The sequence below is a fragment of the Tupaia chinensis genome, unplaced genomic scaffold (assembly GCF_000334495.1).
Source record: "Tupaia chinensis unplaced genomic scaffold, TupChi_1.0 Scaffold000252_1, whole genome shotgun sequence".
NCBI classification, from domain to species: Eukaryota; Metazoa; Chordata; class Mammalia; order Scandentia; family Tupaiidae; genus Tupaia; species Tupaia belangeri.
In genome coordinates this window covers 2,238,278-2,254,412 of record NW_006159732.1, presented here as the reverse complement: position 1 = coordinate 2,254,412, position 16,135 = coordinate 2,238,278, and the positions used below count along the sequence as shown (strand labels likewise).

The 16,135-nt window shown below is 41.1% G+C and overlaps 1 protein-coding gene and 1 pseudogene across 1 annotated transcript in view; both read left to right on the top strand.

Moving 5' to 3' along the window:
* Nucleotides 1-16,135, top strand: part of CLIC5 (CLIC family member 5) — a 110,269-nt gene that overhangs the window by 6,865 nt on the left and 87,269 nt on the right. The gene's annotated exons all lie outside the window — the stretch shown is intronic.
* Nucleotides 12,883-16,135, top strand: part of LOC114007916 (mitochondrial pyruvate carrier 2 pseudogene) — a 5,384-nt pseudogene continuing 2,131 nt past the window's right edge.

Sequence of the window (16,135 nt, the reverse complement as noted above, 5' to 3'; positions counted from 1 at the left end):
GAGAGAGAGGGAAAGTGAGAAAGGGGTGAGGCGTGCCTCCACAGGGTATGGCCACAGTATGATCTCTTCTCCATCTCTCCTTTCAGGATTTTGGGCATGCACACACATGTGCCTAGTGTGTTTTTAAAGCCATTGGGTTCCCTGGTTTAGGACTTGAACTGCTGAGTGGGCGCCATGGTATCCAGCCACCTCAATCATCATTGGCTAGCCTGGAGGACTCTTTGAATTATATTTATTGTAGCACTCTTGGTAAACAGTCAGCACTTTTCAGCCTTTAGGGCATGAAAATGTTACTGCAAGTCTTCTTCACATGTACTTGCCTAGGCACTATTGCAAGAGATTCAGATTTATAAGGTTAGGATAAGGCCCAGGCATAAGTATCCTTAAAAAGCTACCCCAGGATGATTCTAAAGCCATCAAAGACTGAGGACCACTGGCCCACTCCATGGACAAACAGGCCTGAACTACCCAGTGGGCATCAAAAGGCCAAGATGAAATCCAATCCCCTCTTGAAGCATGCATTGCACAGGATGAAGGAGGCTAAGGCAAATATGCTTATTAGTGTGAATCACCCCAGATTGACCTCAAATAAACTAGAAAAAGGGAGGAAAGGAATGCTTTTGACTTTCCTTTTATAATTTGTTTTACTTTGTAAATTTTAAAAATGAAATAGGGATGACAAGTATTTTTAAAAGCAGGCATGGAGGAGGTATTAGTAAGATAAAGAATGTAGGGAGTTAGAGGAGTGAAGACAATCAATTAATTAAACAATTAATACAAATATTTATGGAGCATCTACTTTGTGCCAGGCTCTGTGAAAGCTGACGTGGGGCAGGGTAGATAAAAGAAGATGGGCTCCCAGCAGCTCATGAGCATGTGGCTTAGGAGTAAGAATTCAAGCAAGAATTCAAGCAAGAATCAGCGCTGCATGGGGAACAGCAAACAAAACGGGGGTGCAGATGAAGGGACTAGTCTGGTTTAAATTAAGTCTCCAGGCCTCTTCTGGAGGAAGGTGAGACCTGAGTTGTGCCATTAAGAATAATTGGATGTGTCTAGGAGTAGGCAGTGGGGAGGATGCGTTTGTGATCTTGTTAGGGAACTAGACTCACATGGCAGAAAGATAGTGTGTGAAGGAAGAGTGATGTGAATACAGAATCAAGTACACACCATGGAAGAAGCCTGAAAATATTGGAGTGATACCAAAGCTGCAGATTCAGTAGTTTCATGGTGCACTTCTGTCTAGAGAGACTAGTTTCCATCTGGAATGGTGATATCATTGATGGATTTAGCCACGATTGTCTAAGCTGATGTAAATGGATCGAGTTAAAATAAAGTGAGCTCTAAGGTTTCTTTTAACTCCAAAAGTCTATGAATATATAATAGAAATAAGTCCATGAGGAAGAGAGTTGTCCATTAAAACACTTTGGTTTTAGAACTCTTTCATTTGAAGTGCTGGCAGATCAATCAACGCTGATGCTCATTAGCATGCTAGGGAATTAGGGGACGGTGAAGCCTAAGGGTGAGGGTTTGAACTTCTGCTTAGAGCTATTGAAAGAGTAAGATTCCCCATGGGAAAAATCTCCCATGGGAGAGATCATGGGGAAGAATAAAGAAATAAGGACTGTGCTTTAAGAAATGCCCAGTTGAGAGGGAGGAATGAGGCACAAGAGCAGTTACACAGGTGATGAAGTCATGAGGTAGGAAATAAACATAACATCCGAGGAGAAGCAGTCTATAGAACAATGGCACAGAGGCATGAAAATGTGTATTTAAAAGAAAACTATGCATAGATTTCATTTTTTTGCATTAAAATAAACTCATACTTTGATTTCAATTTTTTCTTGAACTTTTTGAAATCCCCTCATACTGTACACCACACAGTTAAACATCAGAAATGCATTGCTTACAGTTCTAGAGCTAAAAATATCAAGGCGACAGCAGATTCAGTGTGCAGTGAGGGTCTCCTAGTTCATAGATGATATCTTTCCTCTGTGTACTCATGAGGTAGAAGGAGAGGACTCTGATCTCTTCAGCTCTTTATAAGGGCATTTGTCCATTCATGAGAGCTCCTTCCATGACCCAAGCCCCTCCAAAAGGCCTTGCCTCCTAATACCATCACCTTGGGGATTAGGTTACAGCATATGAATATGGTAATGGGGCATATCAACATTCCAACTTAGCAGGTTGGATCATGAGGCGCCTCTGATGGAAACCCGAGTGATTTGAACTTTTATTTATAATGTAGAATGTAGTATGTACTTCCACATTTTTATGGAGCAATTATGTTTATATTATTATTATTTTTATGATTCTGCCATAGGGTACATGCACTCACTGGAGAGAGACAGAGAGAGACTGAGAGAAGGAAAGTGAAAAATCGTCCCCCCCCCCGCCCCATACACAAGGGACAATGGACATACCATAATTCCTTCTCTTCCATTCTCTACTCTTGGGATTTGGGGCATACATGCACACATGTCTGGCATGGTTCTCAAGTCTCTGGGTTCAGGTTTGAATCAGAGTCGACCATGTGGGAATCCAGTGCCTTAACCATTATGCTACATACTAGCCCCAGAGCAATTACATTTTAAAAGAGAGAGAAGGGCTTCATTATTAAATTTGATGCATCTGGCCCTGCTGTCTCTGCAGAGAGATATTTAGAAGTGTGGGCATCTTGGGTCACCCGAGGCTGTGTGCCATGTAGAACTTTGATGCTGGTCACCTTACACCCTGTATCAACTTCTATGGACCTTAAGGTGATGTTTTCCACTCCAGTCATCATTATTCTATGGTGAGGGGAAAAGTAACAAGTCTCAGACTGAGAAATAAGGTGAAAGGGGAAGGAGGGGAAGATGTACAGTGAATGGAATCCAACCAAGAGCCCATTACCTACAAGGCAGGGAGTGAATACATGCTACAGTTACTAGCTCTTAAAAATTCAATTTGGGAGGTTGTCATGGCAACAGATAGAGGTTTCTTGACTGAGTCCAAGTCTCCTCTCTCTTCAGTGCACACCTCTGTTTCCTAATGTTGACAGTGAACAAAGGCCCAGTGAACACAGCAGGTTGCGAGGGGGAGGGGGAGCATCTCAACTGCCTTTTATTCATTTTCATATTTGGGTCCTGTGGTATCTTACAGTCATAGCAGAAAATATAAGACTCACAGTACCTTTGGAATTTGCCTCAAAAGCCAAAGGAGCCATCTGTCTGTGGCCCTTTATCACAAATGCCTTAGATTTTTCTTGTGGGGATAAAGAGTTCTGGGCAGGGCCTAACCCCAAGACTCTGGAAAGGAGGAAAGTTATGTGACTTTCTCATTCAAGTACTTCTTGAGCATAACAGGGATATGATCTTTCTGGCAGGATTGTGATGAGGATCAAATAAGATAAGAACCATAAGCCCTTTTCGTAAACCAGACTTTTCATTATTCAGGTGGAGGGTATTGCACTGGTCAATGTAGGGCAATAGCCCATCAACTCTTCAGACAGTAGCTCAACACAGTATTTGGTGAGAGGTCTTCCTCACTCAGGCTCCTTTCACACTGCAGTTCTGACACCCCTGGGGCTGCCAACTTCTCTCCTGGGCTCTGCATTGAACAAGCATGGTGAAGAGGAATGTGGGGGTGGGAGTGTGAGGTCAGGTGAGGAATGGGAAGGGGAGGGGAACTGAAGGTGGAAGATCACTTAGGAGGTTTCCATGGTCTCTGCCTGGAAATCGCCAAATCACTTCTACCCACTTTCCACAGTTCATTGAACTCAATTCTGTGGCTGTTCCTACGTGCAGGTGAGGCTGGAAAGGTCATCTAGCCATGTTCCCATGAGAAAATAGAAACAGACTTGGAGGAAAACATGCCAATCTCTGCCATAGAAACTAAGTTACATATTTCCTTATCTCCTGCTACTACCTCATCTCATCACTTCCCGGTAAAATAGCATCCTGAACTCAGCCTCTCTCACCTACTGTCCACAGGGTTTAATGTCAGGTTTAATGTCATTCATTCAATTTTCCCAGAATACTCTCTCTATCACACTGACTCTCTTATTTGCTAGATCAAGTTTAACTGCTTCTATTTCATATTAAAAATATTCTAAGCCTGTATTCCGGTTCCCAACTTTATTTCTCATATTCCTTTAGAATAATTCTTTATGTGTCCATATAGCTAGTTTATTTATTTATTTTTTAATTTGTTAGAGGATGCATGCACTTGCCAGGGGGAGACAAAGAGAGAGAGAAAGTGGGAAAATACCCTCCCAGGGGATAGTCATTCCACAATTCCTCCTCATTCTCATTCTGTAAGTATTAAGTTTTTGAAGCTGAAAACTAGTAGAAAAGAGAGGGTGGAAGTGGGGAAAAGGGTAGGAGGGACAAAGGGAAACTGAAGTGACTTATGACATAGAAAAACCAGTCTTCATGAGACCAATTCACTTTAGTGTCACCAGTCTCTGCATTTTCAAAAGTCAGAGATTGAGTTTGGAAACTGAATAAAAATAACAGCAGCCATGTGGTTTTCTGAACATTAATTCCTCGATTTCTATGGAGTAGGTCCTGGTATTCCTCCCAATTGACAGAAGAGGAAACTGAAGCTTAGGCTAAGTCCCTGTGAGTAAGGCCATAGAGCTAGGACATGGCCCAGCAAGGCTCTAAATTTTATCACCAGGCTTCAGGTCCTGTGCTCTCTGCTGCCTCCTCTCACTCATACCCTCTGGGCTTGGTGAAGACTGAGTATTTGAAGCAGGATGCATTTTTTTTTTTTCCTAATGGCTGGCTCTAGAGTGAGATGACCAAAGCCTCACATTTGTTTGATTCTCTGTAGGATCACAATACATAGTCCAAGATTAGATCTCTATACTTAGGTGAATGGGACAATTACCCACTGTAATTATCCTATTAGGATGAATTCAAGTGACCCAAAGATCCACCTGTTTGCAAGCCTCCTTTCTACTTCTCTGCCACAGTGATATAAATCCCCAAGCTTTGATCCACCCCTTTTCATTTTTGGAATCATTTTATTGGGACCAGCATGTGGTATAATGGTTATGTTGCTGTACTCCTATGTAGTCAACCATGGTTCAAGTCCTAGACCCAGTGACTTAAAACTCATGCTGGGCATGTGTGCATGCATGCCCCAAATCCCAAGAGGAGAATGGAGGAGAAGGGGTTGCAGCATGGCCATCCACTCTGGGGAGTGATTTCTTGCTTTTTGTCTTTCTGTCTCTCTGGCAAGCACATGCACCCTATAGCAAAATTTCTCTGTCTCTGTCTCTCTCTCTCTCTCGCGCACACACACACACACACACACACACACACATGCACACAAGAATATTAATTATTATTATTCTAAATGACCAGAGAGAGACAGAGTGAGGGAGAGTGAGAAGGCAAGCCACCAGGTCCAGGACTCAAACTGCGGTCAGCCATGTGGGAGTCCAGCACTTTAATCAGCATGCCACCTGTTGGCCGTGAACCCCTTTGTTTTAAGAATATTTCTCAGATAATTTTTTTTTTTTTAACTTTGAGAGGTTACTCTGACTGTACTATTCGAGGACCCTGTAGCTTCAGTTGACACATTATCGTGGACTATTTTATCAAGTCAATAGACAGAGGAAAGAGAATCAGAAGGGGAAGAGGGAGACGAGGAGACGAGGAGTGCAACCGTGCTTGATATCTTCCAGGGCATGGAGGAGAAGCAGCACTTATGAAGTATGGGGGTGGTTTCCAAAGGCAGACATTCTCCCCTTGAAATTTACTTAAGAGCTGCCTATTAGCCAATGTATCTCAGTCGGTTCTAGGATATGCTTTGAAATGTGTCTTTGCAAGGATGAAGGCCTTGACTTGGAAGGAATCTTTTCTGCATTTCTATTAGCCCAATAGTAAAAACTACTCATTTACAGGTAAAGTCTCACATTAAAAACGATTATGGACCATTTGCCAGGGTGTAAAGGTGAAAAATAACAATAAATCCAAAGAACAATGTTTAACAATGTTATCCATGGAATTCAGTGGATTCCACTGACTTCTCTTGGGATTCCAGCAGCTTCATTCTTTCTCAAAGCCCACATAGTTTAATCTATTATAATGCCACATGGCAGACTGAAGTCAGGGTTGAGAATAGAGCCATTGGCTACAGGTCATTCTCTGGAAGACCAGCCTTGCTGATTCTAGGCCTTTCTGAATCATTCTGAGACATGTGACACAGTCAAACATAGCATGACCAGGAAGGCCTTTTAATAAATTCAATTTGTTGAACATCTACTGTGTTCCAGACATTGTACTAAGTCCTCTGCTTAATCCTGTATCCCTAATCCTTTATGACAATGCTACAGGGTAGTTCTACTGTGACTGTTTTATAGATAAAAAATCTGGGCTTGAAAGGTTAGGTCTTGCGCTCAGGGTCCCACAAAAGAGTTGGGATTCAAAGCTAGATCCGATTCACTCTAGAATCTTTAAATGTACATTAATAATGAAGTCATAGTTTTGACTTTAAAGTCAAGGTGTTTAAAATGTATTTTTCCTTGTTGCACTTGTGTATTGAACTTCCCAAGTATGAGGCTCTGGATCTACTGGGGGAATAAGGAGCTGCACAAGGTCGACACAGTTGGACCTTGGGAGAATTTGCAGGCTGTGGGTGGAGGGAGCAGGGCAGCCACTTCTCTGGAAGGACTGTGACCCACGGACCAGACCTAGGCTGTGGGAGCTCAAGCAAGGGAACTTGGTATCAGGAAGACTCTAAGCAGAGTTCTGTAACACAGGCAAGGAAAAAGTTGGGGTTCAATTCAAAGGTGAGACAGAAGGGGAGAAACTCAGCTAAGCTCAGGCAGAGAAAGGGAAAGAATCCATTTACCTCTTTTCCTTTTGCCCTGACAGACCTGAAGCCAGGGCATATCCCAGAGCAGGTGATGAGAGGACCCCAGATTCTCTACCCTGTTTAGTCCCCTAGGAACTTATCTTGGCATCACCTCCCCTGGGAGAAGAGAGTACTGTTAGAGAAACGAGATGGGCATCCCTCTGGTTCCTCTCACACTTTAGGTCACTCTAAGGGAGAACAGGAGGTTTTCCAGGCTAGATACTCCTCAGGAAACGTGTTCCAGCTGTTTGCCAAGGATTACTTTAATAAGGGTGAGACACTTTTCATTCCAGAATGAGAGGTCATCATCTCTTGATGGGAATGCCTAGTGGGTAAACACCCTAGAGGGCAGGAGTTGCTCCCAGTGCACAATCAGACATAGGTTAAGGAGAGGAAAGGACTGGAAATCAGGTGGCCTTGTTTGACAGAGGATGTGATGTGAAGGAAGGATGTTAACAAGAAGCTGGGGGGCCAGCAGGTGATGTAATGGTTAAGGCACTGGACTCCCACTGGTTGACCATGATTTGAATCCTGGACCCAGCAATTTGAAAATCACTCCAGTGTGTGCCCAAAAATCCCAGGAGGAGAAGAGAAGAGAAGGGGATTATTTGTCGTTTTTCCTCTCAGTGTTTTTCTCTGTCTCTCTCTCTCTGGTGAGTGCACACACCATATAGCAAAAACCTTAAGACAAAAAAATCAAGAAGCTGGAAAAAGAGGCCAGGATAGAAGGTGAAGAAGGATAGAGGTAAAAATTGTGTATGTCATAGCTCTCTCCCTGAGTTTGGGGATGATTACCTTCATTTGGGTTCAAGCAAATAATGTTTGAACTTGCTCAGCAAATGTACTCCTATGTCAATCCATACGTGTCTTTGCATTTATTCCATATTCATAATTGCATGACAGGACAACACAGGGGAGTCCAGGAAGCTTGATTTGGGGTTCTGCTTCCTGACATTCTATTATTTTTGACTGATTTCTTGGACTTTTTTATCTCTAAAATCAAGGGATTAACTAATATAGTACCTGAGGTACTTTTCAGCTTAAAAGTTGATTCTCTGAGTCTCCTGTGTACTGAGCACTGGGGAAGGCTCTCTGAGAAATTCTGAAATGGCCCTGCTCTCAAGGAGTTTACAATCTGTTTGGTGAAACAACTTGGAATACCTGTAACCTAGGTTGTAGTCAGCTAATATTTTCTGTAAAGGGGAAATATAAGGGCAATCTAAGAGAATATAAAAAAAATTCATGGACAAATGGAATTAAAATACAAGACTATTTTGGTGGGAAATAAATTTGAAATCCATGCATAGCTTTTTCATAATAGAAATTGTCTATAAGTTTTTTGAAACCTCCTCATAGTAAATATTTTGAGACTTTGCAGGTTATAGACTGTTACAACTTCGTCACTGCAACATGAAAGAAACCACAGGCAATATGTAAACTAACAGGCATTGCTGTGTTCTAATAACACTCTATTTACAAAAATAGGTGTGGACTGATTCTTGACCTAGGTACCTCACCAACATGGAATTGAACTGAATATGATGTGGTGCCCAGACCTAAGGGCTTGGCCTTTCCTGTAAGTGAAAGGGGTTGGAAGAGCTGCCTTAAGGGGAGTGACCTTATTCACTTGCTGTCCATTCCACAACGTATTGAGATCTGGTGACCTTGGGGTTGAGCTGTAAGATGAAGCATTCTAAACTTCTTGGAGAATGTTCCTTTCTGAATCCCAGTTGTTAATATTCCTATTCTGCATGTAATGAAATATTCTGAGGCTGAGACTTTTTGGACAAGCCCATGAAGAGGTTTCTGTGATGTAGACTTGAGTTCCTCGTGTGTGAGACTCACATGAACAAGGAGCTCATTACTCTGCACTTGGGGCGTTGGTTCTCAAATAATGCTCTTGATGGTTACTGCTGGGTCTGGCTCCCAGCAAGCCATGTGCTGCTGACACAGGCTGCTTCTCTGGGTGGTGCCTTGTCATCCATGTGCTGGAACACAGCCACCTGCCAACGGGAAGGTCTCAAAGGGTCTGCCCAGCGATGTCACTGTGTGAAAAAGACAGTGGTTACCTCATTTCCAAACTGATTTTGCACACTGAGTGAAACAGGTAAGGTGCTGGAAGAGGCAAGCCAATCTGTGAAGACTCAAGCAACTGCTCTAGAAGACAGATTTTCAGAGAAAGGAGAATACTGTCTTACAAGGCCAGGCATTCCTATTGGTGAACACTTGGGGTGGTTTCTGCTCTTGACTCCCTTGACCGTCCACAAAGTCACTTGGCCTCTCTGGGGAAGTTTTCGACTGTGAAACAGAAGGAACCACATTCCTGGGCCTGCTGGATCTTGGCCTCAATTCAGACTGGGTGAATTCATGGAATCCACTTCTGGTCTCTGGCTTTTGTTGACTCACTGTGGTTAACTTTCACTTAGCCAGTTTCATTGTGTGTGCACGCACCCTCATTTCCACACACTCAAGGCCTTCCTTTTCAAGTCTCAGATGTCATGATCTGACAGAAAATTAGTTCTTTCCTATGTCGACAAATAGTAATAAAGTAAACTTCTGTTCATTATTTATGTACCTAGTTTTGTGAGTATTTTCAACTGATTTCAATGTTGACGTACACAGTGGACTGCTGTCCTGCTTCGTCATTACCCCCCACTTTGAACACTCTTCCTAGGGCCCAGACTCTTTAAGGCAGAAGCCGGGAGCTGACTTTCTGGCATCATTTCTTTTCTTCTTATATTAGGTACAGTGAGTTTTGTAGTTTTCAACAAAGAGTCCTAATCATAAGTTTTTTTAAGAGAACATTGTTAACAAAATCATCTTTGAAGTCTTTTAAAGCCTATGATGTTAATTATAGTACCTAGTTTGAATGTTTAGAAATGTTCTAGTAGCACATTTAATATCCACCATTTATTTTATAACTCCAGTAATTTATTTGAGATGATTTTAATAGAGAAGATAGAAACAGAGCTCTGGTATCATACATAGGATGTGCTGTGAACACAGAACCTCTGGCTCCCAGGGCCAGCTCTGGGAAGCCCTGGATAAAGTCATCCCACTATGAATTGTTTTTCCTCTCTCACCATTTCCTCTTGTGTCATGGAGGCAAAGCCTTTTTACCAAGTGAAATCAAGTTATTTCAGAGTTTCCTTCAAGGGAAAATAATAATAATAATAATAATAACAATGTCTAACATTTATGGCTAGCATTTATTAAATGTTTGCTATATTGTTTTCTATCTTGTATTATTTTTAATTTAATCCCCACAACTACATGTATTAAACACTATTAGTATCTCCCATTTTATAGACGAGGAAGATGAGACGGTTAAGAGGTTTGTCCAAAGTCACATGTCTTATCAATATTCCTAACTACCTTCTTTCTTACAGAGTGACTAAAGGTGCCAATGTAGACTGTCACCATATGGGAACATGGGACAGTCTTCTTTTATCACCTTAAGGTCTTTTAAATACATTTCTTATTCTCCTTCCTGAATACGATAGTAGGCTTGAATATTGATAATATACTGAGAATACCTGTTCATTATACACGTACCTAGTTCATACAAAACTTTAAAAAGGCAAGCAACTATTATTTATAGACATAATAGTTTCCTATAGTTATCTTCTGGGTGAGAGAATGAGTGGATGGATGAACGCTGAGAACAGACCTAATTGTGGCCCAGTGTCAAGGGGACTTTGACAGCACCACAGGGAGGTTGGCAGTATTGGGAGTGAGCACTCCCAGTGGGCTGTTGACATAGTTCTTGTCTTCTGTTATTTTTTTTTTAAGTTTACTTACTTCTTTCAGGAGTTAGAGAAACAGAAAAACAGAGAAGAGTTACTTCCAAGAGGGTCTTAACAGAGTAGTCCACCCCCATCCTTCACCTGGCTCCTGATCATGGGCACACATGTGCCCAGATTACTCAGGAGGTCTTTGGACATGGATCAAGAACCTTCCAGGTGAATCTGCCTTGCTGAGCATTGTGTTTTACTACTGCACACCATCCCCAGTTGTTCTCCTTTACTTGCCCAGCTTCATCTGATTTTCTCACCCCTCACTAGACAAAGTATTGGGTAATAAAGGCCCAAGTTAATACCAGTTAGACCACTTAGCAGCAGAGTAACAACATGCAAGACAATCATTAACCTTACCCTCAGTCTCCAGAATTCCCATCTGTCAGCCTTCACTGAAGACATGGTCTTGGTAGGAATATCTTCTGACCATGAGCCCTCTTTGTAGTTAACCACATAGAGAAGGAATTAGACTTAATTGTGACCATCTCAAGGTCAAGAACTGAGAGTGATTTTAAAATTTTTAAGCAGAGAAACCAATTTTAACTTAACATACCAAAGAACTTTCCTAAAATAGGAGTTGCCCAGCAGAAGTTTGGGATACCTTAAGAGGGGTGGTGAGCACCCATAAATGGATGTATTTAAACAGGTTGGATGACTTCTACAGGGCTTTCTGTAAAAAGCATCTGTGTACTAGGGCCCCTGACATAGCACTTAGTCCACAGATAATTGTTCATTAAATTGCAGCCAACTGTGGACCAGGCAGTGGTGTGGCGGTTGGTGTGACTGTGTGATTTGAGTCCTGAATCCCACAGATGGGAAAACACTGAGCATGTATGTGCATGCCCAAAATCTTGAAATGGAGGAGAACTATAAGAGAAATCATTCTGGCATGGGTGCATTCTCACTTTCCCTCTCTCTCTGTCTCTCTCTGGAAAGCACATGCACCCTCCACCAAATTAAAAAAAAAAAAAGTAGCAATCATTAGCAAATCTGTTCCCATGCTAGTGACACATTAATTTACATTCTCCTTAGTGTACAGTTTTCCTATAAAATGGAAAGGATGAAAGTGGACAGTACCTCTATTATGTGAAGGTTTGTTAAAATTAGAAACGTGCTCCAATGATGCTGTGCTTTTGTGGGACTGCAGTCACGCACAGGGGCAAGGGCGGGGCAACTACCACGTCCTGTGGTTGATGTAAGTCACACAGGATTTCACGTCCTTAGATATCATCTGGTTTATGTTTCAGCACACCTGGGCTAGAAGACACTTAAAGATAGGTGCATTGATATTTTACGTCCACATTTTCTTTAAGTCTTTACACAGAACTGAACATTTACTTCACAGATACACGCTGAGTTATCAGAGATCAATTGATTGTTTTTCCAGTAGACTCTTACCTACTCTGGTGATTAGTCCTATAAGATATTAAAAATGCTAATGGCTCTCTTTTTTTCAAAATGTATTCAGCTCACTTACTTTAAAATAGACATGAGAATTTTATAGTCCTAAGTGACTATGTAAAAATTAGAATTTCAGATCTTTTAAAATGAGAAATTAGATATACACTGCTCATATGACCTCATAAAATCTTTTCCAAATCTGAAGATGTGAAATTCAGGTCATGGCCAGTGAGCTTTAGAACCATCTATTATTCTCTTGCTTTCTATTGCTAACATCTGTTTCCTACAAGAATCACTGGACCAGAGTTGCTCTCCTGGTTGGCTGTCATTGGTGAGAGCCTCTCCTCTAAGATCTAAAAATGCATTGATATCTTCTATCTATCTTGTGTACGTGTGTGCATGTGTGGGTGCTTGCTTGCATGGACAAACAGATAGACCATGCATCCTCAACAGTGACACTATCTCCCTCATGGGGGATATATATATATATATATGATGAAAATTTTACGCTCTTAATATATAAAATGCAATATATGAACACTAGTTAAATAGGTACATGGTATCTATTAATTTTTTTTAATTGCCAGAGGAAGAAAGGGAGAATGCATCCCCCAATGGGGCATGGTCATGTTGTAATTCCTTAATTTCCCTATCCTTTCAGAATTTGGGGGACACATGCATACACACCCAGCATATTTTTCAATCTGCAGGAACCAGAATTTAATCATGGTTGACAACATGGGATCTGGCTCCCTTAAGCACTAGACTACAGACTCTAAATACTTTTAATTATTCAATTTTATTAATAATATTAAAATTTTATAAGTGGTGATTAGGGAAAATGTCTAAAAGTCTTCATAAGAAAAATGATAATGAAAAGGTATTGAGAAACACTGATATGGCTTTATAATATATATATACTGACATATAAATACACATATATTTGTGCATCCATTTATATGCCACACATACACATGTATCTATTAGGCATAAACACATACTATGGTACATTCACCCTGAACATTTATTTAGTGGGTAATAGTGAATTCTGTGATCTTTCTGACATTTTCTGCAACTAAAAAAAAAAATCTTCCCATAAGGGATTTGTTTTTAATTTCATGTCCCCCACTTCAAATCTGATATTTTATGAACTGCCATTCTCATTCTAACTTGTAGACACTTCAGTTAATGTCATGCATGATCTTCAAATACAAATTGTTCATAGTTGTTATTATCTCTGGAAAGATTGTCTGTTAGAAATGAATTGGGACAGCAGTTCATTTCTATTGGGAATGGGCTGGTGATATGCTGCAATCCCCTGTACTCTGTGCAGAGTATGAGTGTGCAAAGATGGAGAACAAGACCATGTGGTGTGCAAAGATGGAGAACAAGGACCACGGGTCAGGGACCCCCCAGAGAGGGTCAGAGTTAGGGTAGGACTGCCACTGGATGATGACAGGTAGTTTGAATAACCCATAGAAGGGGTAAAGAGCTTGCCTTGAATTCTCTGGAACTCTTGATATAGTTTTCTCTCCCATGACCGCTCTGTATCAGCCTTATTCTGATGCCGTCTTTCTTCTTATTTTTGCTGTGATCATAACTTGTTTTGATTTTGAGTACCCTTAAAGCCTTTTTAGAAAGAGATGGTATATACATATGGTACATACTATAAAATTAAAATCTAATTTTAAAAAATCTTGTAAAACTTCACAGATTTAACTGTTATCTAAACCAGGCTGTCATGTACCAGTATTGCATTCCTCACACTCCATCTCATTAACCTCCTTTTCCGTTACACTGACCCCCTGCTCACATACTCCCTCTGGTTACCTTGATACTCTATTTCTGCCCCCTCCTTAGAAGGCAAGTTGAGAGCTTCAACTAATGCCAATGCCTGTCCCCACTCTGAACCAATTAAGTCAGAATCTCTGAGTCAATCTCTAGTATTTCTTCCAAGCTTCCTGGTGATTCTAATATACAGATTAGATCTGGGAATCACTGGTTTAATCCACCAAATAACTGCACATCAGAACCTTTCAGGAGCTTCTGAAAATCAGAAGGCCCTAAGCTCTACCTGGAATTCGGCAGTGGGGATAGAGAACAGTAGAATGAGGAAGGGATTTTAGTTAGGGGGAGCAGTGAAAACATACAGGGCCTGATAGTGTTCGGCAAGGAGTTGAAGCAATCCATTCTGCTTAGCTGTGTGACCTTGGACAAAGAGACGGGGTCTATGAAGCTCAGTTTCCTTTGATGTGAAATGGAGCCATATTGACTCGACTCCCTCCTCCCTCCTCCCTCCTCCCTCCTCCTTCACATCATGTAGCTGTGAAGATAAGTCAGTGTATATAAGGTGCCTGGCTACTGTCACCGAGTGGAGGACCTAAACCTACCTGTGACAGACAGATCGTAAGACGGTCACCACCACCGTGATTCCTGACTTCTGAAATTCGTGCCCTTATTTAATCCTCTCCTTAAATCTGGATGAGATCTATGACTCATTTGTAGCCAACAGAATACAATAAAGTGATATTTTAAAAAATTAAATAACATTTACATTTATAACCACAAGCTAGTAGGGGCAGAAACTGGCCTTGAATCTGGGTTTGTCTGACATCAAACCAATCAATCAATAGTCCATGCACCACTTAAGGGAGCCGACAGCCTTAAATACTCTGAGAACACTATTGTATTGGAAACTGAGGTTTTAATTTGACCTTTCTTGATGCTTGCCAATTCTACTTATTCCTGTGTCCAAGCTTAAATTACACGCACATCTCTGACTTTGGACTTGGCATAGATACATTTTCCGAGGGGATATGAGAACTCGTACTATATAACAGAGTTGGATTTTGTTGTTGTTGTTTTCTCTTACAATCCATTCTGTAGTATGAATGTTGTTATTTAAGTGAGGAAACTCACTTGCAGGCCCAGGTAGGTTATATGATACTACACATCTGTAGTTATTGGGCACTACGTGTGAAATCCACCATCTTTCTATTAGACTTTGTTCCAGTGGGCATTCCTCGGTCAACTCAAATGTTTTTCTAAAACAAACCGAAACAAAGAAAGCAGTCAACATGGAGAAGTTATTTTTTAGTTTGCTTTAGTCAGTTACAGTCTTAACTGCCTCTTTCACTTGCTGACCTGTTGCTAGAATGGAAACTATTGACTGAAACTTGAGCAGAAACCACTTTAAAAAATAATAGCAGGACACTGGGGCCACCTACAGTGAAACAGGGTGAGGCTTTTAGATGAATGCAGAGAATCTACCTTGCTTGATTTGATCTTGATGATTCCTTTCATGTGTAAAACACACTATAGACTATTTTTAAAAATGGAATAATTATTTAATTGTCCTAACAACTCTGTTTACAATGACCCCACTGGAAAAGAGTTTCAGGGTGAGGCCCTATGTCTTGCCCAACGTTGCAGTTCTTCTAAGAGAAAGAGCTGGGTCTTGTCCATAGTTACTTCCAAGCTCTCAGCCTACACTCTCATGAACAAAGGTGAATATCAAGTTGGGATATCATTGGCGAGAGCGTCTGGAGATGAGATGCATCCTGGCCTATACCCACAGAAACACTGAGGAGCTGATCTCAGAATTTAGCACCAATATCCTGTTGACCAAATTCCTTAAACTACTTCCTTGGGGCTGATGCCTTTTCTAGTACTTTCTATTCTGAAGGATGAATGTGACTTGCCTTGTTCTCTGTCAATTTTGGTACCTCTAATGGAATGCCTAACTTACTCCAGCTATTTTTGTGTGTGTGAATTTTAATATCCCCCACTTATGAAACAGGGGCAGAGACTCCTTGTACGGAACAAGATGGGCCTTTCTCATTTTCTCCTTCTAATTAACTGTATTGCCTAATTTACATGTTTGTTGGCATCGAGAGTGTGATAATAAATTATATTTACCTTGATATTGCAACGTAACTGTAGAAAAGTACTTCCATTGATCTACGTTTTAATCTGAGATCTCCCTTAATGCTTTTACCAAAATTTAAAAGCTGCTCTGACTTTTGCTTCTGAGAATGATTCCTCCTTCAGGCAGGTGGTGTAAGGAATTAGGATATTTGCAGAACAATACAGCT